Source organism: Pelobates fuscus, chromosome 11 (genome assembly GCF_036172605.1).
Source record: "Pelobates fuscus isolate aPelFus1 chromosome 11, aPelFus1.pri, whole genome shotgun sequence".
Classification (NCBI taxonomy): domain Eukaryota; kingdom Metazoa; phylum Chordata; class Amphibia; order Anura; family Pelobatidae; genus Pelobates; species Pelobates fuscus.
Window position 1 is genome coordinate 129338862 of NC_086327.1, and position 22939 is coordinate 129361800.

The following is a 22939-nucleotide window of genomic DNA, read 5'->3' on the forward strand; positions in this document are numbered from 1 at the left end:
ACTCCATACGAGGAGCGATGGCTTCCAATGCCTCTTCGATGGGTTGTCGTCTGGAAGACATTTTGAAAGCAGACGACTTCAAGCCAATACACCATTTTGCAGGAACGGTAGTCTCTAAGCTTTAAACCAGCATAATAGGAGTCTCCATGTCTTAATAAAATTCAAGGATTTTACTATTACCATGACGTAAAGTCATGATTTTATTAATGACACGGAGGCGAGTATTATCCCTCCCTCCCACCCGACGACGGTGGAAAGGTTGACAGAAGTTGGGTAAGTTGACCCACGGTAAGTCATTTTAAACATGTATCTCTGCTACTGTTATACTCGCTAAAATGTTAAGTTACCTTTGTGATTGGAACCAGGTAACCCTCTAGTTATGATAATCTCATGCCTATACGGTCACCCAATTTATAGGTTAAACAACAATATTCCCTTTGGCAAGAACACTGACCAAACCCTATCTCGAATACCTATGATTTATGCGTACACCCAGTATTCTGCTAAGGTATTACCATATTTTTCCTCTCTTACAGTCTAATCTACCTCACATCGAGTGGGACATTCCCTTTGTAACCGGTTCAATGTTTGGTTGGATAATTTTACTTCTTCGGGACCGCAAATAAAGAGGAACAGGATTGGTTGCCAGAGCCTATTATGCTGGAGGATTGGAACCTGATTGGTTGTTTCCTGTTGCTGGGAAGAATACACCTGAGACTATTAATGTTATTATTGGTTATGTTTATAAAGTTTATTCTTTGCTGCTGAGGGAAATAAAGAAAGAGTGCAGCATAATACTCGCCTCCGTGTCATTAATAAAATCATGACTTTACGTCATGGTAATAAAAAAATCCTTGAATTTTACAGTAACAGTCGCTGATGATGTCACTTGACTGATGTCAGAGCTATGACAGAAAGTTCGCTCTGAGCATCTGGTCACAGGCTGCTCTTATATCCAATCAGATCACTAGCACCAAGGTAACATCGACATCACATGGGCCAAAATTATTCCAGCCACGGCTGCTGGTCAGAGGAATATGGCTTCTTTGTCTGCCACGCACACAAATCACAATCCCACTCCTGCCACATATATAGTCCATGGCCACCACCCTCCTGCCACGTATACAGTCCATAACCACCACTCTCCTGCTACGTATATAGTCCATGGTCACCACGTACACAGTCTGCCACGTACACAGTCTATAACCACCCTCCTGCCACGTATATAGTCCATGGCTACCACCCTCCTGCCATGGCCACCATTTTCCTGTCACGTATATAGTCCATGGCCACCATCATGCCTCCCATGTACCAATTTCATACCCACCATCCTGCCATTGTACCTAGACCATGAATATCTGTCATGTGATAAGCGCATTGCCACCTTTCTTCCAGCGAGGGATCTCACTTGATGTCTACCTGTGACAGCACTGTCTCCCATGACCGCCCCAACTAGGAACAGTCACACATCCCCTGATAAGGAGGACACCACGGGCCAATAAGTGCTGGTACATAGCCCAGGTCCACGGCTCTCTCTATTCCTTACACAGCATGTATATCATCTGTGCTATGTCACATCGGAGCACACTGTCAATGTTCTGATAAATTGCTTTTACAGTGCGGGCATAGAAATGGAATGTTCCTAAAAACTGTACCATTTTGCAATGAATATAGAAATGTTTCAGTTTTGGCTGCTCACAGGATCCAGTTGCGCTGCTTTCATTGACGTGTATAGTCGTTTCTGTCTCAACGTGCTTTTTCCTCCTGCCTGGCTAATGAACCCATAAATTAACTAATTACAGGTCATTTGTTTTAAACAGGATACAAATTCCAATAATCATTAGGAAGTCTGATGAAAGCGAACAGAAAATGTGTTTCGCCATCTCTGTCCGCGAGCTCTTTCTGTTGGTATCATTAAAGGCAGCTTCGTTTGAATGGATGTTGGTAACAAATTAAAGAACCAGTGGAATGTACCAGACATACTTCCAAGCGTCATAATGATCCTTTCCTTGTAAATGAAATGGGGCTTAACGCAAAACTATTTATCCAAATATGGCTGTTTAGAGAGTTCTCGCACTTTGTGGGTTCTTCGTATCACTTTGTTTAAACGACAGAGCTATATCTGTAAATATTTTCTATCCGTTCAATAAACTTAACTCGTGGAGTAAAACAAAAAAAAAGCATATTTGACGAACTTTTTTAACTGATCTATTTTTGGCGTATTTCGTATTTCGCTGTTTAATGAATAAAATTCCACCATGTGAATGCGTGTTTAACTGCTACGTGTCATATCCGTTGTGCGTTGATATCGATCAGACATTAACTATTGTGCTATTGAAGATTGCTATTTTCAATATCACAGGGCAGAGTGAGGGAGATTAATGAGTGGCGAGGATTAAATTAAGGAATAATGAGTCACTGCATGAACCATGCATTAGACTGCATTAGACTCCTACACATGCACAGATATACACACAGTTAGACTCCTGCACATGCATAGACATATTCCGACACTTACACACATACGTAGACAAACACACACACTCACACACACATACATAGACACTCACAAACACACACTCACACACACATACATAGACACTCACACACACAAAGCTCACACATCAACATACATATTCACACCCTAAATTGTCATGAAACTCTGAGTCTTCGGAGCCCGGGGATTCCTCAGCGCTCCTCCTGATTTTCTGTCTATGTTAAACCTTTCAATTATTACATGAAAATTCCTTTGTATATTGAGACAACCTGTGGCAAAATGGAAGTGACAGGGTAATTTATAGTAAGGATAGTAAATGGGCCCTGGCTGCAATGATTTATTGAGAGCCCAGCTCTGTCACACAGATTTGTGGCCATTTAGCAGCGTAGAGGCTGTGCAGACTTGGAAATGGGGTCATATAACAGGTTAAGAGACGGTACTGACGATTGATAAATGTCTCAAATGCTATATATTAAGCTGCTCGGGCGACTTCAAGAGCGTCTTTATTAATATGTAGATCATTAGCAAAATTATTTATCACTTATACTTGGAATTTAATGGAAACACAATTATTTAGCTTGAAATATTGAATTGTCGGTGGATAATCTGATTTTAAGAATGACACTTAGCACATATTGAAACATTGATGTACAATGTTCTTAATAATAGTAATTGCTATAATGATTTTATCTACATTCCCAGACGCAGTAACACGGGTAATAACGCATAGTTTATAGAAAAGCACATATTTAGGGAAACAAATAGATTTACAATGTAAAATGTCTTCTAATCTATAGAATTGGAGATCACAAAAAATGATTGAATAAAATCTTTGTACACTAGATGTTTTTTGCTTTGGGGGTTTGGTGGGGCTGTCTCTAATCGTGTGATGGAGATGTAGATGCGTTGTCACTTAGTGTCTGAGAGATTTCCTGCTTTGTGGGTTCAATCGATGCATTATGTCAGACATTAAAGACGTCTCTCTGAAATCGTTATCTGTGCCGAACTCAAAGCGAATACATTTCTGTTTAACACGACCCCCATTATCAAATCATACTGTAACATTTACTGGTATTTCTCACAAATTGTATAATATGATGATTAAACAAAGTTAGAGTGTAAATACGTTAGGATAAAACAGTACAAAATGGGCATTTTGGATATCTCAATGAAATTCCCATATCTGTGGGTGAGATATGCAATAAAACAAAAACAAATTCAGCCCTAGAACAAGTGTCAATGAGGAACAGAGACAGTATTTAAAGGAGAACAAACTGTGCAGCCCTGTATGATGCAAAGAGAACACCTGGCTGTGTAGCATTGCTGTGGAAAGCGTAGTAGATACCCGGAATAGCCTTCAAGTGGGAGCGGTAACAGTGATATAGAAACGGTAGTAGATACCTAGAATAGCTTTCCAGTGGGAGCGGTAACAGTGATATAGAAAGGGTAGCAGAAACCTGGAATAGCCTTCCAGTGGGAGCAGTAACAGTGATATAGAAAGGGTAGTAGATACCCGGAATAGCCTTCAAGTGGGAGCGGTAACAGTGATATAGAAACGGTAGTAGATACCTAGAATAGCTTTCCAGTGGGAGCGGTAACAGTGATATAGAAAGGGTAGCAGAAACCTGGAATAGCCTTCCAGTGGGAGCAGTAACAGTGATATAGAAAGGGTAGTAGATACCTGGAATAGCCTTCCAGTGGGAGCGGTAACAGTGATATGGAAAGGGTAGTAGATACCTGGAATAGCCTTCCAGTGGGAGCGGTAACAGTGATATAGAAATGGTAGTAGATACCTGGAATAGCCTTCCAGTGGGAGCGGTAACAGTGATATAGAAAGGGTAAGAAAAATGGAAGATTGTCTCTGCTTTGTAAAGTGGGACAAAATGAAAAATCTGAGAATCTGTATGTCTCCCGATAACTCCATCTTCACTAAGTGTCCAATACGTGGCAGCTTCTGACAAGAGCTGAGTGACACGTTTCTCAAACCACAGGCTGCAGAAAGCTAAAAAACACGATGTGATCGCCAAAAATGAATTTTCTGATGGTTGACATGATAGTCCCGAAGCAAGGCCTGTTAATAAACACAAGGAGCAGGCGTTGAGTTTCACTCTGGACCTAAGACCACCCTGAAAGTTAACTTAAATCCAGTAAAAATAAATCTGCTTGCTATAAATAAATATAAAATAAGTATGTTGTGGAGTATGATATAAAACATTTCTGGAGAACCATCAGAACTGGATCCAATAAAACAAATCGAATCTTGTCGCTGTACTGCGTCCAAAAGGTTTATATGCAATAAAAAAAATCCGTATTATCCTTCCATAATCCACAGTCCGTATTATCCTTCCTTTATCCACAGTCCGTATTATCCTTCCTTTATCCACAGTCCGTATTATCCTTCCTTTATCCACAGTCCGTATTATCCTTCCTTTATCCACAGTCCGTATTATCCTTCCTTTATCCACAGTCCGTATTATCCTTCCTTTATCCACAGTCCGTATTATCCTTCCTTTATCCACAGTCCGTATTATCCTTCCTTTATCCACAGTCCGTATTATCCTTCCTTTATCCACAGTCCGTATTATCCTTCCTTTATCCACAGTCCGTATTATCCTTCCTTTATCCACAGTCCGTATTATCCTTCCTTTATCCACAGTCCGTATTATCCTTCCTTTATCCACAGTCCGTATTATTCTTCCTTTATCCACAGTCCGTATTATCCTTCCTTTATCCACAGTCCGTATTATCCTTCCTTTATCCACAGTCCGTATTATTCTTCCTTTATCCACAGTCCGTATTATCCTTCCTTTATCCACAGTCCGTATTATCCTTCCTTTATCCACAGTCCGTATTATCCTTCCTTTATCCACAGTCCGTATTATCCTTCCTTTATCCACAGTCCGTATTATCCTTCCTTTATCCACAGTCCGTATTATCCTTCCTTTATCCACAGTCCGTATTATCCTTCCTTTATCCACAGTCCGTATTATCCTTCCTTTATCCACAGTCCGTATTATTCTTCCTTTATCCACAGTCCGTATTATCCTTCCTTTATCCACAGTCCGTATTATCCTTCCTTTATCCACAGTCCGTATTATCCTTCCTTTATCCACAGTCCGTATTATCCTTCCTTTATCCACAGTCCGTATTATTCTTCCTTTATCCACAGTCCGTATTATCCTTCCTTTATCCACAGTCCGTATTATCCTTCCTTTATCCACAGTCCGTATTATTCTTCCTTTATCCACAGTCCGTATTATCCTTCCTTTATCCACAGTCCGTATTATTCTTCCTTTATCCACAGTCTGCATTCTCCTTCCTTTACCCACAGTATGGGTTTACCCACTTTACGTTTGTCAGTGTACGTGTCAGTAAATCTGTCAGTGTGTATGTGTCAGAATGTCTGTCAGTATATGTGTCTATGTGTGTGAATATGTCTGCCAGCATATGTGTCTAAAATCTTTTCATAAAAATGGCCACGCAAAATTTCCCAAATTAATCCGCAAACGATGACCAGAAAATGGCATAGTGATTTCTCTGCAAGTACATAATTTAGACATTCATTTATATCCCGCGACATTGAGATTTAGATATTCATTTATATCCCGCAACATTGAGATTTAGACATTTATTTATATCCCGCGACATTGAAATTTAGACATTTATTTATATCCTGCGACATTGAAATTTAGATATTCATTTATATCCTGCGACATTGAGATTTAGACATTTATTTTTATCCTGCGACATTGAAATTTAGATATTCATTTATATCCTGCGACATTGAAATGTAGATATTCATTTATATCCTGCGACATTGAAATTTAGATATTCATTTATATCCTGCGACATTGAGATTTAGACATTTATTTATATCCTGCGACATTGAAATTTAGACATTTATTTTTATCCTGCGACATTGAAATTTAGATATTCATTTATATCCTGCGACATTGAAATTTAGACATTTATTTATATCCTGCGACATTGAAATTTAGACATTTATTTATATCCTGCGACATTGAAATTTAGATATTCATTTATATCCTGCGACATTGAGATTTAGACATTTCTTTATATCCTGCGACATTGAAATTTAGACATTTATTTATATCCTGCGACATTGAAATTTAGATATTCATTTATATCCTGCGACATTGAGATTTAGACATTTATTTATATCCTGCGACATTGAAATTTAGACATTTATTTTTATCCTGCGACATTGAAATTTAGATATTCATTTATATCCTGCGACATTGAAATTTAGACATTTATTTATATCCTGCGACATTGAAATTTAGACATTTATTTATATCCTGCGACATTGAAATTTAGATATTCATTTATATCCTGCGACATTGAGATTTAGACATTTCTTTATATCCTGCGACATTGAAATTTAGACATTTATTTATATCCTGCGACATTGAAATTTAGATATTCATTTATATCCTGCGACATTGAGATTTAGACATTTATTTATATCCTGCGACATTGAAATTTAGACATTTATTTATATCCTGCGACATTGAAATTTAGATATTCATTTATATCCCGCGACATTAAGATTTAGATATTCATTTATATCCCGCGACATTAAGATTTAGATATTCATTTATATCCCGCGACATTGAGATTTAGATATTCATTTATATCCTGCGACATTGAGATTTAGACATTTATTTATATCCTGCGACATTGAAATTTAGATATTCATTTATATCCTGCGACATTGAAATTTAGATATTCATTTATATCCTGCGACATTGAGATTTAGACATTTATTTATATCCCGCGACATTGAGATTTAGATATTCATTTATATCCCGCGACATTGAAATTTAGACATTTATTTATATCCTGCGACATTAAGATTTAGATATTCATTTATATCCTGTGACTATCTATTAACTAGAAAACACCATTCGTTGATGTATTGTAGTTGAGAAAATGTTTCCTTGTAGTTTTGTAATAAAATAAATGTAGAAAACTTAGTACGAGTTTGATATTTGTACGGCTCAGTGTGGCTGTCCCCCGGTTCTCGTCTTCATACCGTAGTTCCAAAACTTGCATCTTGATGGGAGACATTTAATCAGAGAATAATTGAAGGTTTCTTATTAATTGGTCTATAAAATCATATTCGTATACTGTCTGTCATGGAAACCATCTCGTTTTCCTACCGTGCTATAGAATACGATGATTAATAGTGGATTTAACCCAAAAACATTTTTGAAAAGGTAAAATCGTGTATTTTACATTTGTGAAACATACAGCCCAAGGCTTGATTAAGTAAAATCCTCTGTGATCAAAAAAGGGTTACGCTCACTACTTTATTTTTGACAAGTCCGTTCCCTTTCGGTGCTGTTTCTAGTGATTTGATGGATTCACCACTTACAGTATTGATACCTACCCTCCCCCAAATAGCTGCAGCATGTGCTGTTATTTATTATCATGTTGACTTTTCATATTTTTTACTAATTATTAGATACATTATTGCATTTATTTCTGTGAATACTAACAAACACAGTCACATACATACATAGACACACAATCACACACAGTCACATAGACACATAATCACACAAAAATACATAGATATACAATTACACACACAGTCACATTCATACACAGACAATCACACAGTCACTGTCATACATAGACATAGTTAAGTACATGCAGTCACATTCATATACAGATGTACAATCACACATAGGCACAGTCATACACAGACACACTCACGTACACGCAGTCACATTCATACACAGACATGCAATAACACATAGTCACGGTCATACATAGACATAGTTACGTACACGCAGTCACATTCATATACAGATGTACAATCACACATAGGCACGATCATACACAGACACACTCACGTACACGCAGTCACATTCATACACAGACATACAATCACACATAGTCACGGTCATACATAGACATAGTTACGTACATGCAGTCACATTTATACACAGATGTACAATCACACATAGTCATGGTCATACATAGACGTAGACATAATCACGTACACACAGTCACATTCTTACACACATGTTTGTATTGCGCGATTATCCCTCTCCTCCCCTGTAAGTTGGCTTTGCGGGCCCCAGGAATGAGAGACAGAGATGGAATCTTCTGTGCGCATGGTGTCTAGTGGTAGAGAAGCGGAAGAGCTCTGCATACGCTCGCACAGTCTACTTCCTGCTTCCCCCTTGTTAGCCGCATGCAAACAAGCATTCGATGCTGGTACATAAATTCTCATTCCCACACCTGGAGCCCATATATTGTCAGGTTGTGGAAGGTACCAAGTCTAACTAAGCTGCAGCCATCTGAAAAAACTAAACGGCTGCATCTCTTTCCGCCCTCCACCCCCCAGGACAATCTATGCTCCTGCTCCAATGGAAGCGATGGAATCATAGCTGAGTTTGCAAACATTATTAACTCCTATGAATGAAACAGTTAATGCAGTTTGTCTGCAATACAAAAACAGCCTACAAAAATGTTCTAATTTAAAATACTAAATGATTTGATACACAAAGGAATTAAAAGTACCCTAAAACATGTATATGTAGAGTTTACATTTTAGAATCAGTGTAAAATGTAATTTTAGTCGTTTATTGTGTTACAGCAGAGTCTGGTCTGGTTAATGAAACACATCTTGGTCAAAACTTCATCTGTGTCAGATTAACCACAATTTAACATGTTTATGACCACAACGTGAGCACATGGCGCGGTCCAACAGCAGTCACACATAAAATCATCCCAAAATTTGACATTTTCCTCTCAATATTTTATATCAGGTTTTTTGGGTTTTTTTTTTTTTTTATCACTTTCTTGAAAGAGCTTATTTTGACCTTAGCGTAAATTTGTCGGTGTTTAGCGAATAATCTCCAAGACAAAATGTCACTCAAGCTGGTGGTAAAATAATGTTTATTGACTAAATAAGAAATGGGGCTAAATTGAAAAAGAGACACTCAAAACATAGAAAAAAAATAACCAACTTACAAAAATAACCAGCTTGTGATTTTATTTATTTTACATTTGTTTCAAGATTATTCACTAAGAGGGGAATTGTCAGGAATTCTAATTTGAAATAGGTTTCGAACTATGAAATCCCCCTATCGTTTCCAGAAAATCCCCAGTTTTTGAATAACCCTAGTAGAATTTACAGAGTTATTTACTAAAAGTCAAATTTGAAGTTTGAATTCTCGTTGAATTGTCATGTTTGTGAATAACCTGCTGTGTCACAATTCAGTTTTCACTTCAGTGAAATTAAATGTTTAGTAAATAAAGCCCGTGTGAGTTTCAATTGCTGAAGTCATGAAAAATATATTGAAAAAAATAAAAGCGTTGTAAAACAAAAGATTATTTCTCACGCTGAAATGTAAATTGCGTCCTGAGAGATAGCTCAGTGGATAGGAGTCCAGCTGCTGCAAACCAGTCAGGTTAGTTCACAAGTTCAATGCCATTAAGTTGGGAAATAATAATATCTAGACCCCTAGGTCATTATTCTTCAACTAGGGACAAGCTACACATTCCTTCCTCGTTAAAAGCTTTGATATTAAAATAAAGTGTTTTATAGAAAATGCAGAAAAATAATATACATATAATATACAGGGGGAAAACCAGAACTTAATAAGTATGAAATGAAGATTAGACAGAAACATCAATATCAACATATGTGAGGAAGGCTGAACTTGATGGACGCAAGTCTCTTTTCAGCTATGTAACTATAAATCAGAAATTAAATAAATATAAATATCACTGTCATCATTTACAGTGATGTTAAAAATAATACTTTTTCTGGAATTTATTTAGTTTTTAAAAGATTTATTGTCATTGTCAGTCATGTGTCCAGTATGATTTCATATGTATATTTTGATTAAGATCTTAACCATTAGTTTCCCCGGAATTAAACTGAATGTCTTTCTATAAGGTTGTGCAGAGATTGACAAACGTTCCTGATGTTTTATTTGAGGCAGCTAAAGGTGCAGAAGTACAGCAGTTTGATATAAAGCAAATGAGGAGGAGAAGGTTTCAGAACATGTTTTTTTTTTTTTTTTTAAAGTAGTCTAAAGTCATCATAGAAACCGGTAGAAACGGCAAGCATAATATTTGCTCCACTTTCCAGAACACAACGATGGTCATCTCCCTCGAAGTTACTTCTTAAAATCGTCGACTTTTTCTGTATTTCATTGTAGGTTTAAACTGATAGTAAATTTAGTGATCTGTCAATAGGTATTTTTTTTTAGTGAGTTATCAATCATTCTATCATAGGATTAGTAAAATATCTCATGTTGTTAAATGGGGAGAAGTCTACCGTTACACATTATGGTAGATCTTTCAATACAGCTCAAGAGGCAATTCAAACATTTTTCTAATGTAATGTCCATGGAAATCAAATGTAAATAACCCCTTATTAACTCTTTATTAAACCTAACTATTTAACTTCCCTGACACGCAAAGCACCAAATGTATCCTTATCGTATAGAGCAGAAATTATTTCACTTCTCAGCTAAGTTCCTACATCTTAGTTTTGACCGTGAATTGCAAAATTATTTTTTAGAGCAAAATTATCCCCTTATGTACAGACATGGATTTATAAATATATTGTCAATTGTCACAATGACTTGTTTAGCGCATAAACCATGAGTCCATTTAAACATTTTAAAAAGCCTCATTAATAACTACATTAATAACTTTTGTTTCCTGTTCTGATTTGGGATTCATCGAGATCGCACTGTGTGGGTAGCTAGTTTATATAAAAGAGTTTTTCATTTGGAAAAATCGGCCTCGCTATAGGAGAAGTGAATGTGTAGGAGTCGTGTTATGGCAAGTTACTGGCTTCTGTCATCAGATTATATTTTTCTTAGTGAACCAGAGACTAAAAAGTAAATAACATTAACCCCATATCACATGGCACATTTATACTCAGCAGATCTGAATCAATGCATTGTCTGAAGATTTGGTCTGCCGATAATACGGCTCACAGGGTAAAGAACTCATGAAATGACTGAATGTTTAGAGTAACGTTCTGCTCAAAGACATCCCCAGAGCCCAGACGAATGATATAAAATTCTTCATCTATTCACTAAACAGTGCCTAGCAGTAAGAAGCATTGACTAAAATAGACGAGGTGAACATTTCTCTACTGCAGACAAAAGGAGGATTTTATTGGTGTAAATACTTTTGGTGATTCACCATAAATTGTTTTTTGCAAAATAAACCCATTTTTGTGTAAAAACTGAATGTTAAACTACATTATTCACCTGTGCATAAAATTGTACATAACGTGTTATTTTAATATAAATTATTAATATAATATAAATATTTTGTCACCATTTTTTTCTGTACCTCTCTGGTCTGCCAAGGAACGGAGGACATGGCTGTTGCCAGAGATAAGAGGTTGGGACTAAGGGGATACAATTGGGGATAGAATAAAAAGGGAGAACAGTGAGGGAATTTATTAATCAGTTAGAAGAAGTGTAGGGAGCCTAGAAGTCCAGTCATGTTTAGATGTTTAACATTCTCAACATTTTCATTAATAATTGAGCCAAACATTTATTTTGGATAACATGTATTTATTAATTTAAACTTTTTTCCACTTCAAATTTTACAAAATGCATGCACACCATATTGATCTAATAGCAAATTGAAGACTGGGATTGTTTCCAAGAAAGACATTGAACATTAATTAAAAAAAAAAAAGTACATTATATGATCACTAAATTATATAACAAGCACAAACTATTGTCCTATCGACTATCATCCTGCCTCCCCTTATAATTATACCTGCCATTTTCGTCCTAACTTCGCTTGTCACCCTATCAACCATAATCGTCCTAACTTCGCTTGTCACCCTATGAACCATTTTCGTCCTATCACCGTTTGTTGCCCTATCAACTATTATCTTATTATCATCACTTGTCACCCTATCAACCATTATCGTCCTGTCATCACTTCTCACCCTATCAACCGTTATCGTCCTATCATAGCTTGTCACTCTTTCAACCATTTTCATCCCATCATCGCTTGTCATCCTATCAACCATTATCGTCATATCATTGCTTGTCATCCTATTATTATTATTATTATTATTATTTATAAAGCGCCAACAAGTTCCATAGCACTGTACAATGGGTGGACTAACAGACACGTATTTGTAACCAGACAAGTTTTGATGCACAGGAACAGAGAGGTTGAGGGCCTTGCTCAATGTCCTATCATCATGCTAGAGGGAGTGGGGTATAGTGACACAAAAGGTAAGGGTAGGGTAGAAAAGTAAGTTGCTAGGGTGGTATTCATTGAGTGCTTAGTGTTTTATTTTGATCCTATCAAACATTATCGTCTTATCATCGCTTGTTATCCTTTCGTCCTATCATTGCTTGTCACCCTGTCAACCATTATTGTCCTTTCATTACTTCTCACCCTATCAATCATTGTCGTCCTTTCATCACTTCTCACCCTATCAACTATTATCGTCCTTACATTCCTTGACATCCAACCAACCATTATCGTCCTAACATTGCTTTTCATGCTATCACCTCTTATCACTCACTATCGTCATTTCATCCATGATCATCCTATGACGACTTATTGTGTTTTCATCCACCAATCCTATGAATGCTTAGCATCCTATCATCTCGTAATGTCCTCTCACCCATGATCATACTATCACCACTTATCAACCTATCAAGCTATATTGTTGTATCCCCCATTACTATACTAACACCACTTGTCACTCTATTACTTCTCAACAGTTATCCATATCATCCTATCACCCCAACACCTCTTATTGTCTTATCTCCTCTAATCATTTTATCAACCCTTTTCATCCTATCACTTCTTATTTTCCGATTACCCACAACTGCCATGTCTCCTCTTATCCCTCTTATTGTCCTATCATCCCTTATTGTGCTATCACATATAATCTTATTACCTCTTATCATCCCATCACCTCTTATCATTCTATCACTCCTTATCACCATATCACCTATCATATTGTTACCCCTTATCATCATATTACTCCTTATCACCATATCACCTATCATCCCATTACCACTTATCATCCTATCACTCCTTATCATCCTATCACCTATCGTCCTATTCCCTCTTACTGTCGTATCAACCCTTATCACCTATCATCCTATCAACTTTTATCATCCTATCAACTTTTATCATCCTATCACTCCTTTTCACCATATCACCTATCATCCTATCACCCCTTATAAACCTATCATCTCTTATCGTCCTATGACCTCTTATTGTCCTACCCCCTCTTATTGTCCTATCACCTCTTATCATCCTATTACCTCTTTTCATCCTATTACCTCTTATCGTCCTATCACATCTTATCATCCCATCACCTATCATCCAATCACCTCTTATTGTCCTATCACTCATTATCACCATATACCTATCATACTATCACCCCTTGTCATCCTATTACCTCTTCTTATCCTTTACCCTCTTTTTGTCCTATAACCTCTTATCATCCTATCATTCTTATCATTCTATCACCTATCATCCTATCCCATCTTATTGTCCTATAATCCCTTATTATCCTATCACCTCTTATTGTCCTATCACCTCTTATTGTCCTATCACCTGTTACCATCCTATCACCTCTTACCATCCTATCACCTATCAACGTATCACCTCTTATTGTCCTATCATCCCCTATTATCATATCACCTATTGTCCTATCATCTCTTATCATCCTATCACCTATTGTCCTACCCCCTCTTATCATCCTATCACCTATTGTCCTACCCCCTCTTATCATCCTATCACCTATTGTCCTACCCCCTCTTATCATCCTATCACCTATTGTCCTACCCCCTCTTATCATCCTATCACCTATTGTCCTACCCCCTCTTATCATCCTATCACCTCTTATTGTTCTATCCCCTCTTATAATCCTATCACATCTTATCATCCTATTACCTATCCTCATTTCCCCTCTTATCGTCCTATCACTGTTTATCAACCTATCTCCTCTTATTTCCTATCACCTCTTATTGTTCTATCCCCTCTTATCATCTTATCACCTATCCTCCTTTCCACTCTTATCATCCTATCACTTCTTCTTGTCCTATGACCTCTTATCATCCTATCATCGCTTATCATTTTATCACCTCTTATCGTCATATCACCTCTTATCATCCTCTCACCTATCACCCTTTCCCTCTTATTATCCTATAATCCCTTATCATCCTATCACATATCCCCTCTAATTATCCTATCACCTCTTTTTGTCCCATTACCTCTTATCATCCTATCACCTCTTAGCATCATATCACCCCTTATCATTCTATCACCTATCATCGTATCACCTCTTATAATCCTATCACCCGTTATCATCCTATTACCTATTGTCCTATCCCCTCTTATCGTCCGATCCCCTCTTATCGTAAAATCACCTCATATCATCATATCACCCCTTATCATCCTATTATCTATTGTTCTATCCCCTCTTAGTGTCCTATCATCTCGTATCATCCTATCATCTCTTAGTATCCTATCACCTATCGTACTATCCCCTCTTAATGTTCTATCACATCTTATCATCCTATCACCCCTTATAATATCATCACCTCTTATCATCCGATCACCTTTATCATCCACTCAACTCTTATCATCCTATCACATCTTATCAACCGATCACCCCTTATCATCATATCACCTATTGTTCTATCCCCTCTTATTGTTCTATCACCTCATATCATCTCTTATCTCTTATTTTCCTATCACATCTTATCACCCTATCACCCCTTAACATCCTATAATCATCTCACCTCCTATCATCCTATCACCTATCATTCTATCATCTCCTATTATCCGATCACCTATTATCATCCTATCACCTCTTATCATCCGATCATCTTTTATTATCCGATCATCTTTTATTATCCGATCATCTTTTATTATCCGATCATCTTTTATTATCCGATCACCTCCTATCATCCTATCACCCTTTTATCATCCGATCATCTCTTATTATCCAATCATCTCTTATCCTATCACCTCTTGTCATCCTATAACTGTTTTATCATCTGATCATCTCTTATCGTCCTATCATCTCCTACCATCCTATCATCATCCGATCACCTATTATCATCCTATCACCTCTTATCATCCGACCATCTCTTATCGTCCTTTCACTCCTCTTTTTTCTAATCACCCATTATCACCCTTGCATCACTTGCATCACCCAGAATTAATCGCATTACATTTATTTGCTCAAGGCGACTTCCATGAGGCCTATTATTATAGTCGGAATTAAAACAGGCGTAGAGTTCAGTGGGATAAATGTAATTGAATCTGGTACAAATCCATCTCACGTTGATGTGTGCCACCTGATTCTACTGTACAATCACTGAAAATGCACAGACAGAGATCACTTCTCCTGTTTCACATTGGGCGACAAATGGACGCCAATATTTTTTGAAGAGTTATTTCTTCTTATGTGCACACGAACATAACTCCTGAAATAAAATGTCTTGGTACTCCTTTCTAAATATATAACTTGTCGGTTGGGAGGTCTAACAATGCAGCTGATTGAAAATAGTGTTTTACTCACTTGGATATTCAGTGTAATTTGGTTTGCATTTCTCGGCAGTGTATTCGCTTTGAAATAGCCACGGCAATGTAATAACATAGTGAATTATTTTTAAATAGTTTTTTTTGTTTTGTTTTGTTTTTCATTTAGAGATTAAACCTCACCTCTTTGAGACATTCCATTTAGTGAATATAAGCTAAATAAGACACAATTAATGTCATTACCATTTGCTCCAATCAGGAATGACAATTAACTCCGCTATCAAAGATTAATCTTCGAATATATTTAAATGTTACCTAATTTCACTGATTATAATTATTTTATTATTTTTATAGCGCCATCAGATTCCGTAGCACTGTATCATGGTTTATAAATGTTCTTGGTAAGTTCCATTCTCTTGAAGCACTAGGTGTGTGCACTAAGTCACCAGCTACAGAGAGTTATTTTTATAATGTCTCAAGTGCCCGTTTGCTGAATCAGATTAAAATACAAATTACCGAGAAACAAAAGAGCCTGTTCACAAACCAAAACAGTTCATAATAAAATACACCAAAAGGTCTCATTTAAAGTATAGACAGCAATTTATTTTGTTTAAACTTATTTTAGTCAAATTTGAATATTATGACACAAAAGCATGTTATAGAGGTAAAACCTACATCTCTAATAAGATGCAATGACTGTTATTATTATTTCAAATAAATCTTAAAAAGCTGCTTGAGCAGATGGTAAAACAAAATTATATGATTAGAGATAATTGCCTCTTGAGTTTATACCCCAAAATATATTTATCCTGTGTTTATCCCAGGTATCTATACCCCAAATATATATTTATCATGTGTTTATCCCAGGTATCTATAGTCCAACATATATTTATTCTGTGTTTATCCCAGGTATCTATACCCCAAATATATATTTATCCTGTGTTTATTCCATGTATCTATACCCAACAAAAATATTCATCCTGTGTTGATCCCAGGTATATATACCCCAAAATATATTTATCCTGTGTTGATCCCATGTATCTATAGTCCAACATATATTTATCCTGTGTTGATCCCATGTATCTATACCCCAAAATATATTTATCCTGTGTTGATCCCATGTATCTATACCCCAAAATATATTTATCCTGTGTTTATCCCAGGTATCTATAGTCCAACATATATTTATCCTGTGTTGATCCCATGTATCTATACCCCAAAATATATTTATCCTGTGTTTATCCCATGTATCTTTACCCCAAAATATATTTATTCTGTGTTTATCCCAGGTATCTATACCCCAAATATATATTTATCCTGTGTTTATTCCATGTATCTATACCCAACAAAAATATTCATCCTGTGTTTATCCCAGGTATCTATAGTCCAACATATATTCATCCTGTGTTGATCCTATGTATCTATACCCCAACATATATTTATCCTGTGTTTATTCCATGTATCTATAGCCCAAAATATATTTATTCTGTGTTTATCCCAGGTATCTATACCCCAAATATATATTTATCCTGTGTTTATCCCAGGTATCTATACCCCTAAATATATTTATCCTGTGTTTATCCCATGTATCTATACCCCAAAATATATTTATCCCGTGTTTATCCCATGTATCTGTAACCAAAAAATATATTTATCCTGTGTTTAGCCTGTGTGTATATACCCTAAATATATTTATTGTGTGTGTAACCCGTGTGTCTATACCCCAACATATAATTTATCCTGTGTTTACCCTGTGTGTCTATACTCGAAATATATTTATCCTGTGTTTAGCCTGTGTGTATATACCCTAAATATATGTATTGTGTGTGTAACCCGTGTGTCTATACCCCAACATATATTTATCCTCTGTTTACCCTGTGTGTCTATACTCAAAATACATTTATCCTGTGTTTAATCCATATATATATATATATTTATGGAGAGAGAGAGAGCGAGAGAGTTAAATTAATAATATGAATGCCATTATGGCTTCTCATTTTCATTTTCCGATTATATCATTGAGCAAAAGGTTCTGTAACTATTAACATATATTTTGTAGTTAAATTATGTAAGTCTGGAATGCACGTTATATGAAGATTATTCTACGTTATACTTTTAACAGAGAGAGGAAGTTTCCTCTGTTGTTGCAAATCAATAAGCTAACTCTTTGTTTCTCAAGTTGTGCTCTGAAAGACACTTTGGTTCACAATTCGAGCGAGTTTAGGGAAAGGAAATGAACTATTTTCTGGTTCGTAGGGCAGGGGAGATTCCAAATGGCAGATAGGCCACTCCAGATGGAGCAAATGTAATTTAAAAAGCATAAATAGGCATTTCCAGAGGTATAAAACTATGCGGGGCAATTGCAAAATACATCGCTGGGTCCCAGACTGAAATTGACACCTCGATACACGCACCCATCCAGAACACACGAGAAGCAGGCATGAGAAGGTTAAATGAGCAGTATCATCAGCGGAAAGGAAATCTGACTGCACCGACCCTGGGCATTAATTAACGATAATGTTAATAACAGGTGGATTTTACTCGGCAAGTCTAACTTAATGAGTAACAGCCTGGAGACACTTCCCAGTCATTACTCTGTGCTGTCAGGCAATCTGAAATTAATCTGAAGAAGAAAAAAAAGGCCGCCATGCTTGGGGTCGGAGGTCGAGAAGTCGGGCTCTAAGATTCGGTTAATTAAGACTGAGATTCTGCAAGATCGATACAGACAGCTCGTTCACAGCTTCTGCTGACCACGGCCTTGTCTGCGTATGTCTTGTTACCTGTGTTAATTCCATCACCATGAAATAATTGCAGGGACATTCTGACATATATACTGTCCGTGGATGGATTTAATGTGATATTACATGGATAATATTAATTATTTTATGTAATATGTAGAGGAATTATTAAAACTCGTATTCACAGTTTGCTGGCCATGTTTTAGTCTTGTCTTCAAATTATTTTGATATTTGTATTAATGCTAAAAGTTGTACAGTTTGTAAGACCAACTATCATCATGAAGACAGATTAAAGAAAGCTGAAGATCAGATCTACTTTTTAACTTTTTATTTAAAATGTGATAATTTTTTTCAAATGAAACTAAAATACACTTTACTAGTAAAATACTAGCCCCGACAGACAGATGGGGGGTAACTGTCCGCTCCCCTTATCCCAAAAAGCAGATGGATCTAAGTGTACAACAGCCTCTAAAACTACAAACACTCACCACACACAATCTTCTTTCCTTCTTAATTGCTTCAATTAAAATCCCTTGGAAAAAAAAAAATATTACACAGAAACCCATCTGTAGAAAGCAAATGAATGCGGTTTAAACTGTGCAATATCACAAACCCAAATCTTCATTTAAAAGCTGCAACTGTAACGCATTCATAGAAATGGTCGAACACTTTAAGATATTGTTCCAAGCGAGCTTTCCCCGTCTGGAAACAGACGGGAAATGGCAAACTTTAACAACTTTCTTTTCAGCTTAGAGGAACTTTCCCCTGGTTTCTTCTGTTTATTTATATGCACCAAAAAGTACACGTTTTTCCAGGAACACTTAAATAAAGAGACTGCTTCATATTAAATGTTGCAAATACGCACAATTAAATCATTTATAAAATTATAAATCATGCAAGGCCTTTTCATCAGTTTTTATGCCCCTTGAAATCCCAGCATTAAATTAATTACAGAAAGAGTCAAAGACGAACATCCATGTATTAAATTCAGAACCCCGTGACTGCAATTCGAGCATTATAATCAATTTCCTATCGGAAACGGGCTGAAAACCTTTTTTAAAAAAAAGATCAATAGAGATTCCAATTAAGAGAGAATAGAGCGCATTAAACGTGATGTTCGGGTATCAGTTACTTGTTCAATAATTCCGGCATCGATGGTACAAACAGAAAGAATGTAGGGTAACTTTAACTACACATATAGAACGAGCTTTGATTTACTAACAAGCCAATTATATACATACATTCTACATATTTCATGTATGTTAATTTCATGGGTTTAGCTGCTAACGATTCTTAACCCTTTCAGTGCCAGTAAAACGCAATACGTTTCTTTGCTGATACTTTCAGATATAAAATATATAAAAATATATATATAGAGAGAGAGAGAGAAATAATAGAAACCTCAGGCAGTTAAACATTCTCACGTGAGCTTACAATGTGTTTGAAACATTCACAGCTTAGTTAACCATTTCTTAAACAACGAGCAGACACAGTAATTAGGGCAATAAGCCTAGACCGCCAATAAAGATAGAAAATAACAATATGTCCAAAAGGCACAAACAGAGCACTAAGGTAGACATTACAATCGCTTAACAAGCATTAATATTGCACGGATGTAAAAAAATGCACACTAATGGATAACATTTAAATGGATTTATTTCGAATATCCACTAATTAGATGCATAACATCTGCTCGGCTCCCTGCAAAAACGGTAAATCACCACTTTCTTATAAATTCATTCATTTCTTATTTAAACCCCAATCAAGCGGAGACCCCATTTAAATCCCCTCCATCCATAAACAGCATTCTGTGCTTTCAATTCTAAACAAACATAATGCAACAAAAAAACAGTCAGGATCGTGGAAAGTCCCGGAACAGATCAAAGCATAAACAGTACAAAATAATAAAAAAATAATTTTAAAAATCACATATTCCAACAGTCAGAAAGGAAGCAGCAATGCCAGCGAGGAGTTAAAATACAAGCAATAAAAATATATATATATATAGAATTATTGTCCAAGGATGCAAAAAAAAAATAAAAAATAAAAAAAAAGAGTTAAATCAAAATAAGAGCAAAATTATCAATCTAAAGCTAAAAAAAAAATAATAAAAAAAATACATTAAAAAAAAGGCTTTATTAGCAAACAGGGAAATTATAAAAAAAAATAAAAAAAATCAAACAAACAAACAATGTTTTGAAAAAATGCAGTTAGTGCCAAGCAAAAACAGAGAGAAAAAAAATGAAACAAAACTAAAAATGTGTATTTCTGTATAGGTATGTATGTATGTGTGTGTATTTCTATATGTGTATATATATTTCTCTGTATGTATGTATATATATATATATATATATATGTATGTGTGTGTGCGTATAAGGGCTCAGTGTGAACGCCGAGCGTGTAAAGATCCGGGCGGCAGACTGAGCATTGAGCATATTAGCAGCTCAGGCGCTGTTGTCCTACAATGCCTCCTCCTCCATGCCCTGTCTGTATGTAGAGCGCTCCGGCTATGGGACTGTAAAAAAAAAAAAAAGGAGAGAGAGAGAGAGGGAGAGAGAGAGAGGCACACACACTGCACTCACAACACACGCACACAGACTGCAAGGAGCAGCAACAGCGACGGCAGCAGCTCAGAGCCTGGAACGCAGCTCCTGACATTGAGAATGAATGACAGCTTACCTGAATGCCAATCTTCATCAGACTGACACTGGCGTGACAGAACAGCCTATACTTCCCAGCACAGGCTGTGACGTCGGCCAAGGGGGTCCGTAGACACACCCCCGGCTCACTCTGCTTTTGGCTGAGAGGGTGATCTCTTTATTAATAGAATATTTGCGCCATCTGCTGGACACACGTGGCCTTCATACTGCACGCAGACACCACAAAGGTCGGCTTCTAATGACAGCTGGAAAATGACTTGCACAACCGTAATCTGTCAATAAAGGAAGAGAGACAGCGAAAATTCAACGCAATGTTACTGCGACCACAGGAGTTTGTTATCCAGCCCGACGTCACTGCTTGCCTTCTAATAAAAACCAAGACAAATCCTGTATTATAACCAAAGTCTTACAGTGTATTATATACTGTGTTATATACTATCTCAGCCTGTTACTGTATTATACACTGTATTATATACCATCTCAGCCCGTTATTGTATTATACACTGTATTATATACTATCCCAGCTTGTTAGTGTATTATACACTGTATTATATACTATCTCAGCCCGTTATTGTATTATACACTGTATTATATACTATCCCAGCTTGTTAGTGTATTATACACTGTATTATATACTATCTCAGCCCGTTATTGTATTATACACTGTATTGTATACTATCTCAGCCTGTTACTGTATTATATTCTATGTAGTCTGTTACTGTATTATACACTGTATTATATACTACCTCAGCCCGTTATTGTATTATACACTGTATTATATACTATCTCAGCCCGTTATTGTATTATACACTGTATTATATACTATCTCAGCCCGTTATTGCATTATACACTGTATTGTATACTATCTCAGCCTGTTACTGTATTATATTCTATGTAGTCTGTTACTGTATTATACACTGTATTATATACTACCTCAGCCCGTTATTGTATTATACACTTTATTGTTTACTATCTCAGCCTGTTACTGTATTATATTCTATGTAGTCTGTTACTGTATTATACACTGTATTATATACTATCTCAGCCCGTTATTGTATTATACACTGTATTATATACTATCCCAGCTTGTTACTGTATTATACACTGTATTATATACTATCTCAGCCTGTTACTGTATTATACTATACATGTTACTGTATTATACACTGTATTATATACTATCCCAGCTTGTTACTGTATTATACACTGTATTATATACTATCCATGCTTGTTACTGTATTATACACTGTATTATATACTATCACAGCCTGTTACTGCATTATACACTGTATTATATACTATCTCAGCCTGTTACTATATTAAAAACTGTATTAAATGTTACAGAAGCCTGTAACTGTATCATACACTGTATTATATACTATCACAGCCTGTTACTATATTATAAACTATCACAGCTTGTTACTTATTATACACTGTATTATATACTATCACAGCCTGTTACTATATTATACACTGTATTATATACCATCCTAGCCTGT

The 22939-nt window shown here is 36.2% G+C and overlaps 1 protein-coding gene across 5 annotated transcripts in view; it reads right to left on the reverse strand.

The window, feature by feature from the left end:
* PKNOX2 (PBX/knotted 1 homeobox 2) overlaps nt 1-21515 on the reverse strand; it is a 327238-nt gene extending 305723 nt beyond the window's left edge. For 3 of the 5 annotated variants that reach the window (XM_063436752.1, XM_063436748.1, XM_063436749.1), the window contains exon 1: nt 21460-21508. The gene's annotated coding sequence lies outside the window, so the exon portion shown is untranslated. Of the gene's footprint in view, nt 1-21459 lie in introns of all 5 variants that reach the window. The other 2 variants (XM_063436753.1, XM_063436750.1) reach the window with 2 other exon arrangements.
* Nucleotides 21516-22939: the final 1424 nt, after the last annotated feature.